This window comes from Coffea arabica, chromosome 1c, assembly GCF_036785885.1.
Source record: "Coffea arabica cultivar ET-39 chromosome 1c, Coffea Arabica ET-39 HiFi, whole genome shotgun sequence".
In the NCBI taxonomy this organism is placed as follows: domain Eukaryota; kingdom Viridiplantae; phylum Streptophyta; class Magnoliopsida; order Gentianales; family Rubiaceae; genus Coffea; species Coffea arabica.
Genome location: NC_092310.1, coordinates 1,013,448 through 1,027,443, shown reverse-complemented (window position 1 = coordinate 1,027,443; position 13,996 = coordinate 1,013,448). Strand labels below are relative to the sequence as shown.

The following is a 13,996-nucleotide window of genomic DNA, read 5'->3' as shown; positions in this document are numbered from 1 at the left end:
CATTCACATCAATATTTCATTTGTTGGCCTTTACCTTTTCTCCTTTTATTGAAAAAGTTTGTATCAATTACAATGACAACTAGGATTAATTTTTAAAAAAGAAAACAACCAAAACATATATAAATATTTAGTCTTATTAAAAAACTGTAATTTTATACCTCTTTTTCTTATTTAAATCTCAATGCTGGCAAATGTCTCGTAATCCAACACTATAATAGTGAATGAGATAACAATCATTTGATTAAGAACCGATGGCAAATAAATACTAGAATAAAAAGATTTATAAACACTCGCTCATTTTTTATTTATTTATTCAATCCAATCATCAGTAGTCCCTAATATTTCAATCACATCTAGAAGCAATTTGGCACGAGTCTCATCAGTCAACCAATCACCAACACTAAATGTAGATTCTGATGCCATAATATCTTACTGTATTCGATCCAATAGCCATAAAATATTATATTATTTTATAAATTTCTAATATATATATTATTTAATTATATATATGGGTCTGGATAAACTCTGATATGGGTCTGGATTTGGATATAAATTCTAGAAAATCAGACCCTACCCAGATCCACGACTCTCTCATGGGGTTTGGGTCTGGATAGGGTATGAATTTGAGAAATTAAATCCAAATCCTACTCAAATATATTGGGTCTGGATAAGATCTGATCCATTGACATGCCTAGTTGGAACCAAGTTTTACCGAAGTGATCAAAAATTTAGGTTGGAACCAAGTTTTACCAAAATCAAGTTAGTAAAATTTTATCTCAACTTATATTTTTAACTACTTTTTACCGTGAATCCATCACATGACCTATATATTGTCATTTTTTAGGGGAAAAATGTTATATCGTATTTGTAATCAAATAAATGATCCGATCTATATTCATTTCTACGCTTCAAAAGTAAGATTAGACCTAAACTATGTTCATTTATTCTTTTTAAAAAGTGAAATTATTATTATTATTATTGTTATTATTATTATTATTATGATTTATTATTATTTTGCTTGGTCAAAGTTTTGAGTTGAAACTTTGCATTAACCGAGTTCAAGTGTCTCTGAACAGTTTGATGAGTCGTGCAGTTTAATTGCACTTAATCAAGTTTTAAATGTGTATATATATTTTTTATATTCTTATATGTATTAGCCAAAAATGAACATTTTGTATTTCTTGTTTAAAGTTATATAAAATAAATATCAGTAAGTTTGATTGAGGTCGATTTGATTGAATTTGAACTTGAATTTGATTAAGGCCAAATAAGGGGCCTGTTTGGAACTTGGGAGTTTGTCTAAAACTTTACTGTAGTACATTGTAGAAGTTTTTGAAAAAATTTTGTAGAAGTTTTTGTAAGGTGAAAAACTTTTTTTTCCTTTTCTTTTTTTTCTTTCTTTTTCTTTTTCTTTCTTTCCTTTTTCTTTTCTTCTTCTTCTTCCCCGTTACCTCCGCCACCCCCAGCAGCAACTCCACCAATGCCACCTCCCGCCACCCCTCTCCTCCCTTTCCCCTTCTCCCCCCTCCCCCCGCCACCTCCTTTACGCCTTATCCCTCTGCGCCGCCACTCCCCTCTCCCTGCCACCCCCTCTGCCTTCCCTGTTCTCCTTCCCACTTCTCACCATCTTTCTTTTCTTTCTTTTTTTTTCACAGAGAGGTGGGGAAGGAAATGGGGGAGACGCAAAGAGAAAAAAAAGACAATAGGGGAGGATGGCAAGGGAGGAAGAGGGGGAGAGGGAAAAAAAGAGGAAAAAAAAAGAAAACCGGCACCGGAGCCAGTGGCGAAGGTAGTGGTGAGGGAGGAAGAAAAAGAAAAGGAGAAGGGAATTTTTTTTTGTTGTGTTTTGGATATTTTAAGTGTGTAGATAAAAAACTTTGAGAAGTTTTTTAGGGCTCCTGTAGCAAAAGTTGTTAAAAAACTAGTAACTAAAAAACTTGGTAAAAAACTATGGTGCCAAACAAGCCCAAGATTGAGTTTGAGCCTTGAGGTAAATTTTAAAAACTTGATTTGAAGTACTTTTTATTCGAGTAGAGTTCAAATACTGCACTATTCAAATTCGACTCAAATTTTTTATTAGTATAAATGGAAAGATTCGAATCCGAAATCTCTTACTTATATTCCCTTTCTTTGAACTACTCAATCTATCTCTCGTACCATAAACTCAACTCAACTTGATGGTACCTCTACGTGATTTTATGTTTGGAATTTATCAATTTTACTATTTTGAAAAGGAAAATCATTTAAAACGTCCCTCATATTTCGCTAAATAATTTTTTTTGTCTTTCATTTTTCAATTGATAAATTTATGTTCTTCACAAAATCAAGTTGGGAAATAGGTTTCAACATAAGTTTTCGACCACTTTTTACTATGAATCCATCACATGACCTATATACGGTCATTTTTTGAGGAAAAAAAAGGTTAGATCTTATTTGTAATCAAATAAATGATCCAATCTATATTCGCTTTTACCCTTAAAAAAGTAAGATATGGTCTGAATTATGTTTATTTTTTCTTTTAAAAAAGTGAAATCTGACCAAATTTATATACATTTTGTACAACAAAAAAAGTAAAATTTGACTTATATATATATATATATATATATAAAATGACTATATATGGGTCACGTGGTGATTTCAGACTAAGAAGTAATAAAAAATTTAAGTTGGATCCAAATTTTACCAAATTAAATTTATTAGGAATTAAAATTAAAATTTTAAAAATACGTGATGAAAACATTTATTCAACAAAATGAAGATGTTTTGAACAATTTTCCCCTTTTGAAAATCTTTTACTACTACACGCTAATACACTATCTCTTTTTTTGTTGAAAAACAAATATTAATAGGTTTGTTTGGACAGTAGATTATTTGCCCAAATATATTTACTGATATTACCATTATAATTTTCAATACAGCTTTTTATCTTTTCAATTACCTTTTTATCTCACATACATCACATTACAAAATGTGATACAGTAAAAATATCTCAAATAATTTACAATCCAAACAAACAAAATATTGTGTTAATAGATTTTCTAGAGTTCATAGCATATGGTATGCTGTAAAAATTGGAAATTTGTGTTAGTTTGAGGGTATAGATGGCAACTAAATTCCTTTGTTAATTTTTGGGGCCGTTGACGAGTCATTAACAACTTTTCTTTCGCTCTTTTCCCTCGTTCAATTTTCTGTATTCCTCAATTGCATCCTAATGCAGAACATGAAAGCCAGGCACTTGAGTTGCTAGTTTCTCTGCAACAATCTCTACTACTGTTGTTTCTGTAATTCTCATATCCTGTTCTTTATTATTTTTTTTGGGGTTTATTTGGGTTCAATTCTCATTTCGTACATCTTGTTAAACATGATGTTTTTCTGTCCGCATTAGTTCTTGGGTTAGCAAGTTGATAGTTATGTAATGATCAAGCCTTGTTGAATTGGTAATTTAGTCGAGTGATTAAATTATAATCTTAAAGTATTGGTTGCTGCTTATGAATTTTTAGATGAACTATGATGTTGAGTAGGGGAAATGTTTTCGTTTTTTATTGGTACGTTTTTCTGAGTATAGCCGGGAGGAAGAAGGGTAAGATGATGAAAATACTTACTGGGAAAGAATGAAAAGATGAATTTGATTTTTGCCTTTAATTAGTTTACAGATGTTGCCACACTTAAGCAGAATAATTTTTCTCATTTGGGATTTTAGCTTGGTGGTCGAATTCCAAATTTGGTGGCTTTTCTTGGTTGGGCATTTCCATAACATGTTGAAAGTGCAAAAGAAGCCAAATGAAAAGGAGAGATGGATGCATGTTAAGGGGTATTGAAGTAATAGGAAAGTTAATGAGGCGCCTTTTTTGACAATGCCCACTTTCTTAAGTATATATTAACTCGTATGTGATAAAGAAATGATCTTTTTCTGAAGGCAAAATATCTTTGATCAATCTGGTGGTGCCATGTAGTATGTAACTCTTTGTCGATCGTTAATTGATCAATCTGGTGGCAGCATGATTATCCTGATGGGTTAATTGGCAATGAGGTGCTTCAAGCAGAGGAGTCGAACCCTAACGTATTGCTAGGAGGAAGAAAGGTAGTATAATCGAAATACATGTTGGAAAAGAATGAAAAGATGAATTGGATTATTGCCCTGAATCAGTGTAGAGATATTGTCACACTTCAGCAGAATAGTCCTTTTCTTTTGGGTTTGTAATTTGGTGGTCATATTCGTAGTTTAGCAGCTTTTGTTGAGTGACTATTTCAAAAGCATGCCGAAAGTTGCAGAGGAAGCTAACTTAAAAGGCTGGATGCATGGTAAGGGTATTGGAGTAATAGGAAAGTTAACAACATGGTGTCTATCGTATGCACACTTTCTCAGGCACATATTTTTGTGTATGTGATAAAGAAACAATTTTTGCATAAAGGCAGAATAGTTTTGATCAATATGGTGATATTATGCAGGAATAGAAAGATGTTGCGTCTACAAGTCCACAGAGCAAAGAACCTTATTTGACTTAGGGCCATAGCATGTATGCTGTGACATGCTCTCACCTTGAAGTATTTCACTTCCATGTCAAATTGTGGAGCTGCACTATTGGCTAGCCAAAACACTGGGAAATTCTGTACAAAAGTCTGCCACTTTTCTATTGGAGAAAATTACTGTGTCTTCTCTACAATGTTGTAATTTAGAGTCTGAGACCGATGAACTATCTGCTTTGCCTTCAGTGTTGTTGCCACAAGGTGTCTTCTTTCTTATGCAGATACATGAAAATTTGCATGTGTGGTCTATATGATGTATTGCTCAGGCCTTTAATGTGCTTTTCTTATGCAGATGGAGGAAAATTGTGGCTGTAATGGCTTACGTTTTGGAGGTTTTTTTGATACAGTTGAGGGCGTGGGAGCTGAGGGTACTGGTTTCACGTTAAGATTATAACACAGAGACAAGATTCACTTGCTCTAACTATTATTCAATCTCTGCTATTGCAATTTACATTTTAACGTAATGAATGATTATAAGGTATGAGTCAGTGCTGTCCAGAAAAAGAACTTCTTAGTCAGTGCATTATCTTGTGTACAATTACTGAGACATTGGATTTTTATGCATAAATGATGAATTAGTGTTTTAACGATTTACTTGAGAACTGAGCCTGAAATTTCAGGTTGGGTCAGAAGGAACATGTACAACTTCCCAAAGAGATGTGAGGATATAAAAGAAATCAAGTTTGGTTAATGGTAAGAGAATATGCATTCTCTATTTTTCCTTTTCTTGTCATAATTTGAAAGTGAGGAAGAATACGTTTTATGTATAATCTTCTTGGAACAACTTTTTTACCCACATAAGAGCAGCTAAGTAACAAGTAACTGATTATAAATTTGCTTCAAAGAGTGGAATTCACAAGCTGTTGCAAGATTGGAAAACTAATAACCTTCATAACTGAAATTGTGGAAATTGAGTACATTGAAACTTAAGTAATGGCAAAGTTTTGAAAAATTTTCCAGTTTTAGCCTCCATTTATTTGCTTAGAGGTCCTAATTGTTGGGTATTGGAATTCTTTTTCAGTGACTTCAAGTGGAAGAAATCAGAAGAAAAACTTGATTTTTACTCTGTAAGTTTCAAAGGAACCTGTGATTTTACCATGTTGCATTGAATATTAGACTCTCTCATGAAGCCATTAACATTCACTTTCATCTTCATTCATTTGCCTTTCCATGTATTCTGACTTGCATTATTGGAGGGTTTTGGTACTCATTATGGTGAGTTAAAACAACACCAAGTGACTACTACTGTTATTTAAGATATGTTCAAGGAGCTGAATTTGTAATGAGACAACAAGACAGACAATTTGGAAATCGATGTGCCCAATAGAAGTGAAGAAAACTCAAATAAAGCTGCTAAATCTTTTGAATGTCCTCATTCCCGGAAATTCTATGGCTTAACAGCTGTTAATCATAGCCTTGAATAAGGTTCTGAGTTGCTTAATACTTAAGAGGATTATTCCACAGTAGTTTTTGAAGGAAAAAGTTATTCTTTTGTCTGGTGAATTGGGTCTAACCAAATTGTTCTAATTTACGAAGGGAAGAAGATGTTGTGGGGGCATCGTTTATGCATTTAAGGTTGATAGCTATTATTTTAAGAAGACTTTAGCTAAATATGCAATGAAAGTGCATTTTGGGCTGCTATAGTGAATGACAGTCAGTTTGGCTTGTAGCATGAATATATGGACTATGAAAGAAGAATTAGGTATTGGAGTTACAATTATTCATCTTTTCGGTCTCCAAAACATTAATTTAGGTTGAGAAGCCACGTGATAATAAACCTATTTCAACACATTGAATTAACTCTGGAGAAATTTATGTACACAGAAGTTTCATTTCTTTGCCCATTACATTGAAGAAATTTCATTACTTCTGTCGACTTTAAAACCGTAATTTGAAGTAGAGCATGTTGTTGAAATTACTTCCAAGATATATTGTTTTTAAATTCCTTTACAAAATCTGAATTAACTTAATTAAAAGCACTTCTTATACATAGTGTTATGGTTTGTGATAACTTTGCATGAATTTGTGTGAAAAGCCCTATTACTTTCTAATGAAAAGAATGTGGAACTGTATACTGTTAAAGTTTTCTCACCTGCCATATTGTGCTTTTGATGTGCTTGCTTCATGGTTAAAGATGTAATTTACTGTTATATGGTTCACTATTTGTAAGTTTACATGCATAATTGGATGAAACACGTCTTCTGGTGGCAGGATTATAGTCTATTCTTCCTACTTTCCCCTGCCTTTTGGTTTTCTTGTTATATCTGAGTCGCATGTTTATAATTGTTTTTTGCAACTTCGTATTGGTTCTCTAGAATCAGAAACCAAGAGATCAAAGATTAAAATGTTTCCTCTTTGGTAGGAGATTGTTATTTTCTGATTGAACTCTTGTAGCACTGGATCCTGACCTATTGACCTCAAATTTTATCACAAGATATAAGGAATACTGAATTGATTTATATGCTTAATCTTTTAAAGTTTTCTCAAATGTGAACTTGTGTGGCTTATGCTTGTTACTAGATTTCTCAGCCTAAGTCTGCAGCTCCTGATTTGGATGTATATATGCATATTTCACATTATGACTAGCAGAGCATTATGACTGTGGACAAGTCAAAGGTCTTTGACCTTGAAAGCTGCAAATTGGGAAAACAAGTAAAAGGCATAGGTACATTGATAGCATAGCATGGGATAGGGTCCTAATGCATATATTTTTCCAAATATGGAATCAATGTCCCCTTGTGCCGAGAAATTTGATTTTATTTGACAAAACGATCGGGAAAATAGTTTTTTTTTCTAGCTATTTATCAAGAAAGAGCATAACATACTATTCACTGATTTTGAGTTTTCAACATCATTCGTATGTTAATATGAAGCTTCATATATAAGGTAAATATGCAAATCCACCTCTGGAGAGAATTCGACATGCCACTTTCTTGGTCAATCTTGTTTTCTTTCCTGAATGAGAGTATATAGCCATGAGAAGTGAAACATAAGATGTTCCCAATGTTGTCTCCAAAGAGGTGATCTATGCGGATGACTAACCACCTTTCTTTAGAAGTACATTTTCATCCTTTGAAATGTAATTTGTCATTTGAAGTATCTAAAAGTTACCCAATAAAGCCATATATTTGAAATTGTCTCTGAAGCACTATTCAGTAGGCTTATTTGTGAGCAACTGTTGAGTGTTTCCTAAAACATGCCAAAATTGCCTCTTCAACTATTTTGTACTTGTGTAGGTGATGCTGTTAAGTTGACAATTCTAAGATCTTTTCCTTTTGCTGCTTTTTCTTTTTCTTCATATTTTCAACTTTTTGACGTCTTTTGATTATTCTTTTGTGAGACTGAATCTGGTCTTGATTGTGTTACCTGAGGGCATATATTTGACCGTTTCACAAAACTTGCCAAAATTGCCCCTTAAATTGTTTTGAACTTGGGGCTGCTGTTCAGTTGACAATACTAAGATATACTCCATACTCCACTTTGGCTCCTTTTTGCTTTTCTAATTTTAAATTTAAATTTTTTCCTTTTCAACTTTTTTCATATCACTTGCATTCTGGTCTTGCTGTGTTACCTGGGAAAATTAACTTTGGTCTCTTGAATACTTTCAACCTTTTCAAATTAACTCTGGTCTTGCGTAATTCAAATTCATAGTGAGCTGATGATGGTGAATGTAACATCTCTAAGTAAGTAACCAGGTAATTTATGCACAGAAACACTAAACTTGTTAATACAACGTATAAATTTAATACAGCACAGTTAGATTTGTTCATTAACTTCTTCGGATTAACGGAATTTGCATTTTATATGAATGGAATGGTATCACCAGCTGTAACCAAATTAACTGAAGTTGTTTACTGAGTTTAAAAGGTTAAATACATTGTGAGCTGCAGCCTTTTTACCTTGAGCTTCTCTTAGTACAATTGGAAATCTAGTGTTGATGTATTCTTGTAACACAATAAATGTGTTACCAAACACCTGATTGAGCGGAATCAGATAACTATTCCGTTTTTGTCGGTATATTTGCTCCACTCTGTAAATGATGCCGGTAAAGGAAGTTGGCTACAGCTGTTATGATCATTAAAGCCTTCCATTTTTCTAAAAGACAGAGCTATAAATTTACCACAGACCTGCATAGACAATATCTCAGTCTCTCTTTCTCTTTCAGTGTCTATATTTTTTATTATGACAATTTATATTTAGAGCCTGCTTCGTCATCATAATCCCTTAGTAAGTAATTGAACCTCAATAAGATTTTAAGGTCACCAGACATATTTTTAAAGTAAAACTTGTTCTTTGGCTTCCCTAATGCAGCAGAAAAAGAAGACAAATTTGGCATGTTACAACCATGGTTTTCCTTTAATGGTGGATTTTATTTTTTAATTGGGTAATTGAGTTATGTATTTTTTGCAGGAAATCTGCCTAGGAAATATTCAACCTTTGAATGGTTCAATTGGTTCATCCAGGAATTTTCAGCTGTTCGATCTGGTCGAATGCAAACTCAGAGAAGACTATAAGTCTATGAAACTTGGTGAAAGCCAGCAAAGAAATTGACTAGAAACCAGACTAGTTTGGCCGAGGTTTTCTATTGGTGCTCTCGATTATATTTGTTTTCTTTTGATGGAGTCCTTGATTTATTGATTTCTTTTTGTGTTTCTTTTGCATACTAGTTGCTTGTCAGGGGGTCTGGAACTAAGGCATGGGCAAAAAGAGTGATAGACTGATAGTGATTGATGGTGTTTGCAAGGCTTCTGGAAATAGATCTAAGGCTTTCATTGGCCCAATCTATGGGATTTATTCATAAATTGGGCACTAACATTTTGATTCCCCCACTAGGGTTATCTCTATTTATACTGCCCAAACCAAGGGCATATCCCGGACTCCATTTTCTTATTGCCTGATGTCTGTTCCTTTTGATGCTTTCCTCGCCCACCTTCCTTTCCGCCTTCTGCCTCTCCTGTTCTTGCTCTGTCTTTTCCCTCCTATAGGAACATGTTGATTGCTGGTGGCCATCCATAGTTTTCTTGATTGAAAAATAGGTTTATAAATTTGGCATACTGAATTTGGCCTCTTGAAATTGTATTTTAATTTGTTTTAGAGTTTTTTGCTTGAAAATCAGAAAAGGCATCAGGGGTTATGGTTGAGTTTGGGCTTTTGTTAGCTGCTAGTGAATTTTCAACATGTTATGTCAAATCAAATTTCAGCTCTCTTTGGTTTCCTGATCATAGAAGCTATTCTTCAACTGAACCATTGTGTTCTCTCATTATGAACCTTTTTATTGTTTGGGCCTAATGAAGATGGGATGAGAAACTGACAGAGTGGTGATACCATGCGTTAGTGGATAGATTAGGTAATAGGTCATGCATCAGTAACAGTTCAGGCAACAAATCAAAGATCAAGGGTAGTTCAGCCGTAGAGTTGCTATCATATAGAGAAATGCTATCTAGGCTCTCACTCTTTTTGTTTTTTTCTTTTTAATAGATTAAGGTAAAACATAGAGAAATGCAGAAATATGGAAGAGATGTAGAAACATAACCACACAATAGGATGCACTTGGGCAATGTAATGTTATTTCTGCAAAATTTTTTTAAACATTGTCTCACCATCTATTGTCTTGAATGAACCTATCAAGTCCAATCATATAATTGGAAACAAAGAGGTTATAATCTCTATAGAATTTTCTATTCAGTTAGTATCAGTTTATATTTCACGCTTGCAGAAATAAAGGACAGATAGTTGACATGCGTGCTAACATCAGAATTCTCTCTTTCTGAGCTTGTTCCTTTCTCTCTCCATAGAATTTTCTATCTCCGGGGTTGTTGCCAGCTATACCTTTATCAGAATCCAATTCCTTTTTTTTTTTTTCTGTTTTTAAATCTACGTGACTTAGCATGTGAATCTTATTTTGCCGAAGCAAGCTAAGTATTTTAACTCTTTCCATTTTGTTTGAAGCTCCTTTATGGTTTTAAATTCTTACCCTGAGAATCTAGACGTTGTTATGTCAGAATATTCTGTTTGAGAATGACATTTTAGCTGTTGCTGTAAACCATTATGTAATGTGTCATCCGATGAGTAGTTTTTCTAACCAGTCATAGAGAAATTGGAAAAAGAAACATTTGTACATGTCTTTTGATACATTGATTTTGCCAAAGAAAGCTTCTGCCTGTATTAATAATTCTGTGCATTGGATTAGCAAGTTGGGGCATTTCTTGCGTTGGATAAAGAGCGCGTTCAAATGATGCCGGCAACTCCAATACCTAGGGAAAGTGAAAAAGGTTGATTCTGTACTTTGGGTCTTCAAAGGGGCAGCTGCATCTGATTGAAATGCAGATATATCTTGGAGATGAAGAGGGACTACTCAGAATGAACCTCACAGATCCTGCCTTGTAATATCAACTGCAATGGGCATGTGACTGGTGCAACTTTCTCGTACTTCAAAACATTTTGATAGGGTAAGGTCTCTTTGTGAACCTGACCAGGGTTTCATGATACAATTCAAGAGGTACAGATGCCACCCTCATATCATGATCCTCACAGCTGTTTGATGCGGGCAAAAGTGAAGCTATCAGAAGTTTACTTAGTGAAGGATCTTGCAATTCATGTATTATGTCAAACCTGACATTCACCTTTCCTGGTTCCAAAGCTAAGATTATACAGGTGCTATGTATATCGATTGAACTGTACATGCATCTTTTTCTTTTCAAACATTGATTTATCTATACTCGTTTTTTGGGATATATTCAAGTGTTTGTTCTAGTAAATTCTGTAAATCTCTCAATAGGTACATCTTTACAACTGGGATGATCAGCTAGTTTGGGTCAGGAACTTGAGATGCAAACAGGTACTACCTCATGAAAAGAGAGACATGATTTAGAAGGAAAATGATCTGAGCAAGATGCTCAACATGATTTATGGTTTCGATCTTACTTTCTGTCAGTATATATTGTATATCAGTCAATATATCAGGAATTGGAATAGATTGTTGCAGTATCTGTGATTGAACTCAGCTGCAGGATTTTTTGAAGTTGGATTTCAGGTATAGTTTTCCAAAATAAAACCAATCAAAGTGAAGAGATAGAAGTAGCTCTTGGTCCCAACTCCCAAGTTTAGGGAACCAACCTCAGATTGGCATACACAACTTCACCCCATATTATGTGTTTTGCATGGAGTCTTGGAAGTTGCTCCAACTTGAAATTGATCAAGGAATAAGATCGAAGTACATAAAAGGCAGCATCATTTTCATTTCCAGTGTCTCTTGACCTAAACCAGATACCACATTTTACGAGATTTCTATCATTTTCAATTGAAAGCCCCTGCAGAATAAATCAACTCAAACTGGAAATGAAATGCTTCTTGGCATGGACTTTGTTCAGGCGGAGTTAGAAAAGTATCACTTACTCCTTCATTGCCTGCGTAAACTTATGCACAAAAATCAGTTTGGCAAAGCCAAAAGACCATGAAATTAGTGCCCTCATTAAAGATCATGAATTGGTTAAACAAAGCCAAAAGAAGATGATGTTCCGTTCCAACTCCCAACTTCCGAGCAAGCAAGGAGGCAAGTAGCAGAAAAGAGTCGGTCCGGTCTGACCAGCGTGTCTGTAGAGTTTCAAACAGTTCACAAAAAGGAAAAATTGAAGATGGGGAAAAATCCTTAGGAATGGTGATGGCTGGTGATCATCATGCAGGCACAGGTGTAAATGCAGAATTTGCATATCTTTGGATGGGAATTGTTGCAAATATTCCTGCTGACAATAGAAATGGATAAGATGTTGGAAGCTGTGGCTCTGAGGTTAGGAATGATCTGACTATGAAATAGTTTAATCCAATGACTGTGCAACCATTCTGGAACTGTGCAACATTATCAGGGTATGTAATACTTGAGTTCAACAAGAACTAGGCAGGATTGTCTGAGGCAATGGCTTTTGAAGAGAGTTTTGAAGCAGAGCATCTTGGTAGGAGGGATTACTATGAAGCATATAACGGGTGATAAGCATGATTCAAAGTCGCGGTCGCGGCCTGGACCGTTCCACATCGGTTTCGACATATTGATCACGGTCTTGGTGAGACACAAATTTTAAAGTATTTAATATTCTAAAAATTGTGAATAATATTCAAAAATATTCTAAACAAAAATAATTAAAAAATTAGCAAAAGAAAATATGTAAAATGTAAATTTGCAAGTTGACTCGGGCCGATTCGGCCGAGACTATTCGTATCGGAGATTTCTCAACCGAGTTTTCGGCGAGTCAAGTATCTCAGAGTCATCTCTTCTCGGTATCATATAGGAGGGGTCGTTTCGGCGACAACTCGGCCGAATTATCTCAGTCTCGGCTGAGACTTTGAACCATGAATGTGGGTGATAAGTGGTATGGATGGGTTGCCCTGCTGATGCTTATCATTCATTAGAATTAATTGGAGCATATCTTCAACAGAAGGCAGATTTGAAGACTATTGCTGATATTAAAGCAGAAGTGAAGCAAATAACTTCACGGCTTATTGACAATCTTACCAAGGAAATTCAAGATAACAGCAGGTCCCTCAGGGTTTGTGAGCGTAAATACAATGAAACTATTATACTGTCATTCGATTTCATGACTCGAAAGGAAGAGATGGATCGATTCCATAATGAAGGTGCGTACTCATTCCTCACATCCAGAGAATGATGTCTTTAGTTGTTAAATGATTTGATGCAGTGTTTTTTGCTTTCACTCTTTTCACAAGTGACAATATCTGCATTGATTTTCCCTCACTTCTTCCATTTCACATGAATCAGAGATAGAAAGATGCTGGATACCATGCCAATCAGTTGAAAAGGTATCTTCAGAGCATGCAGCTAGAGGCATGGAAACAAAAGCTGATTGAGCGTAAGAAAGAATTGGAGAAATGGGAGGCTCAGAATGAAATAGAGAGGCAAAAACTTGAGCTACAGAACAAAGTGGTACATATCTGACCATACCATTGAACGTATGCAATACTAGAATATGGAACTGCAAGCAGAAAAAGAGAGCAACAATCAACAGAGGAATAGCATCCCAGCTGGTGAAAAATAAACCACCCAAATCAAAAGCTAAAAGAGCTCACAACCTGATGAAATTGTTAGACTCATTTTGTTGTTCAGTAGATGAAACTTGTTATTACTGTATCCTTCTTCTTGTGAGTTGTTCAACTAGGATATATGATATGTTCCAGGCGCTGAACAATCTCTGTAGTTAAGCGGTTCCCATATCTATGAACTTCTGTCAAAACTGGTAATCAATTTAGAAAACAGATATTTGTTTGCTGTGTCATGATATGCGACTAAACTAGCTGGAAAATGTGAAGAGCGCTGCACGTTTGTTCAATAACTACTTGTAAAACTGAAAGAATCTCCTATATGTTTTAGGTCATTTGTAATTCACACAAGCTGAAGTCCGTTGAGACGTGATTGGACCATTGTCTCCTCGATTCTTGATTTACTGACTAGCAAATCATT

General features: G+C 34.8%; 1 long non-coding RNA gene across 11 annotated transcripts; it reads left to right on the top strand.

Annotated features, from left to right (window-relative positions):
- The first annotated feature begins 3,113 nt into the window (after nucleotides 1–3,113).
- On the top strand, nucleotides 3,114–13,811 carry LOC113720782 (uncharacterized). Of its 11 annotated transcripts, none has more exons than XR_011839042.1 (9): nucleotides 3,114–3,281; nucleotides 3,998–4,081; nucleotides 4,222–4,302; nucleotides 4,450–5,220; nucleotides 5,549–5,594; nucleotides 8,938–9,104; nucleotides 10,718–11,181; nucleotides 11,306–13,155; nucleotides 13,298–13,811. It is a non-coding gene; the product is annotated as an uncharacterized lncRNA (long non-coding RNA). The 11 variants fall into 11 exon arrangements; XR_011839034.1 differs by having other exon boundaries at nucleotides 3,917–4,081; XR_011839057.1 differs by lacking the exons at nucleotides 3,998–4,081; nucleotides 4,222–4,302 and having other exon boundaries at nucleotides 3,115–3,281; nucleotides 10,718–10,976; nucleotides 11,062–11,181.
- The last annotated feature ends 185 nt before the right edge of the window (nucleotides 13,812–13,996 follow it).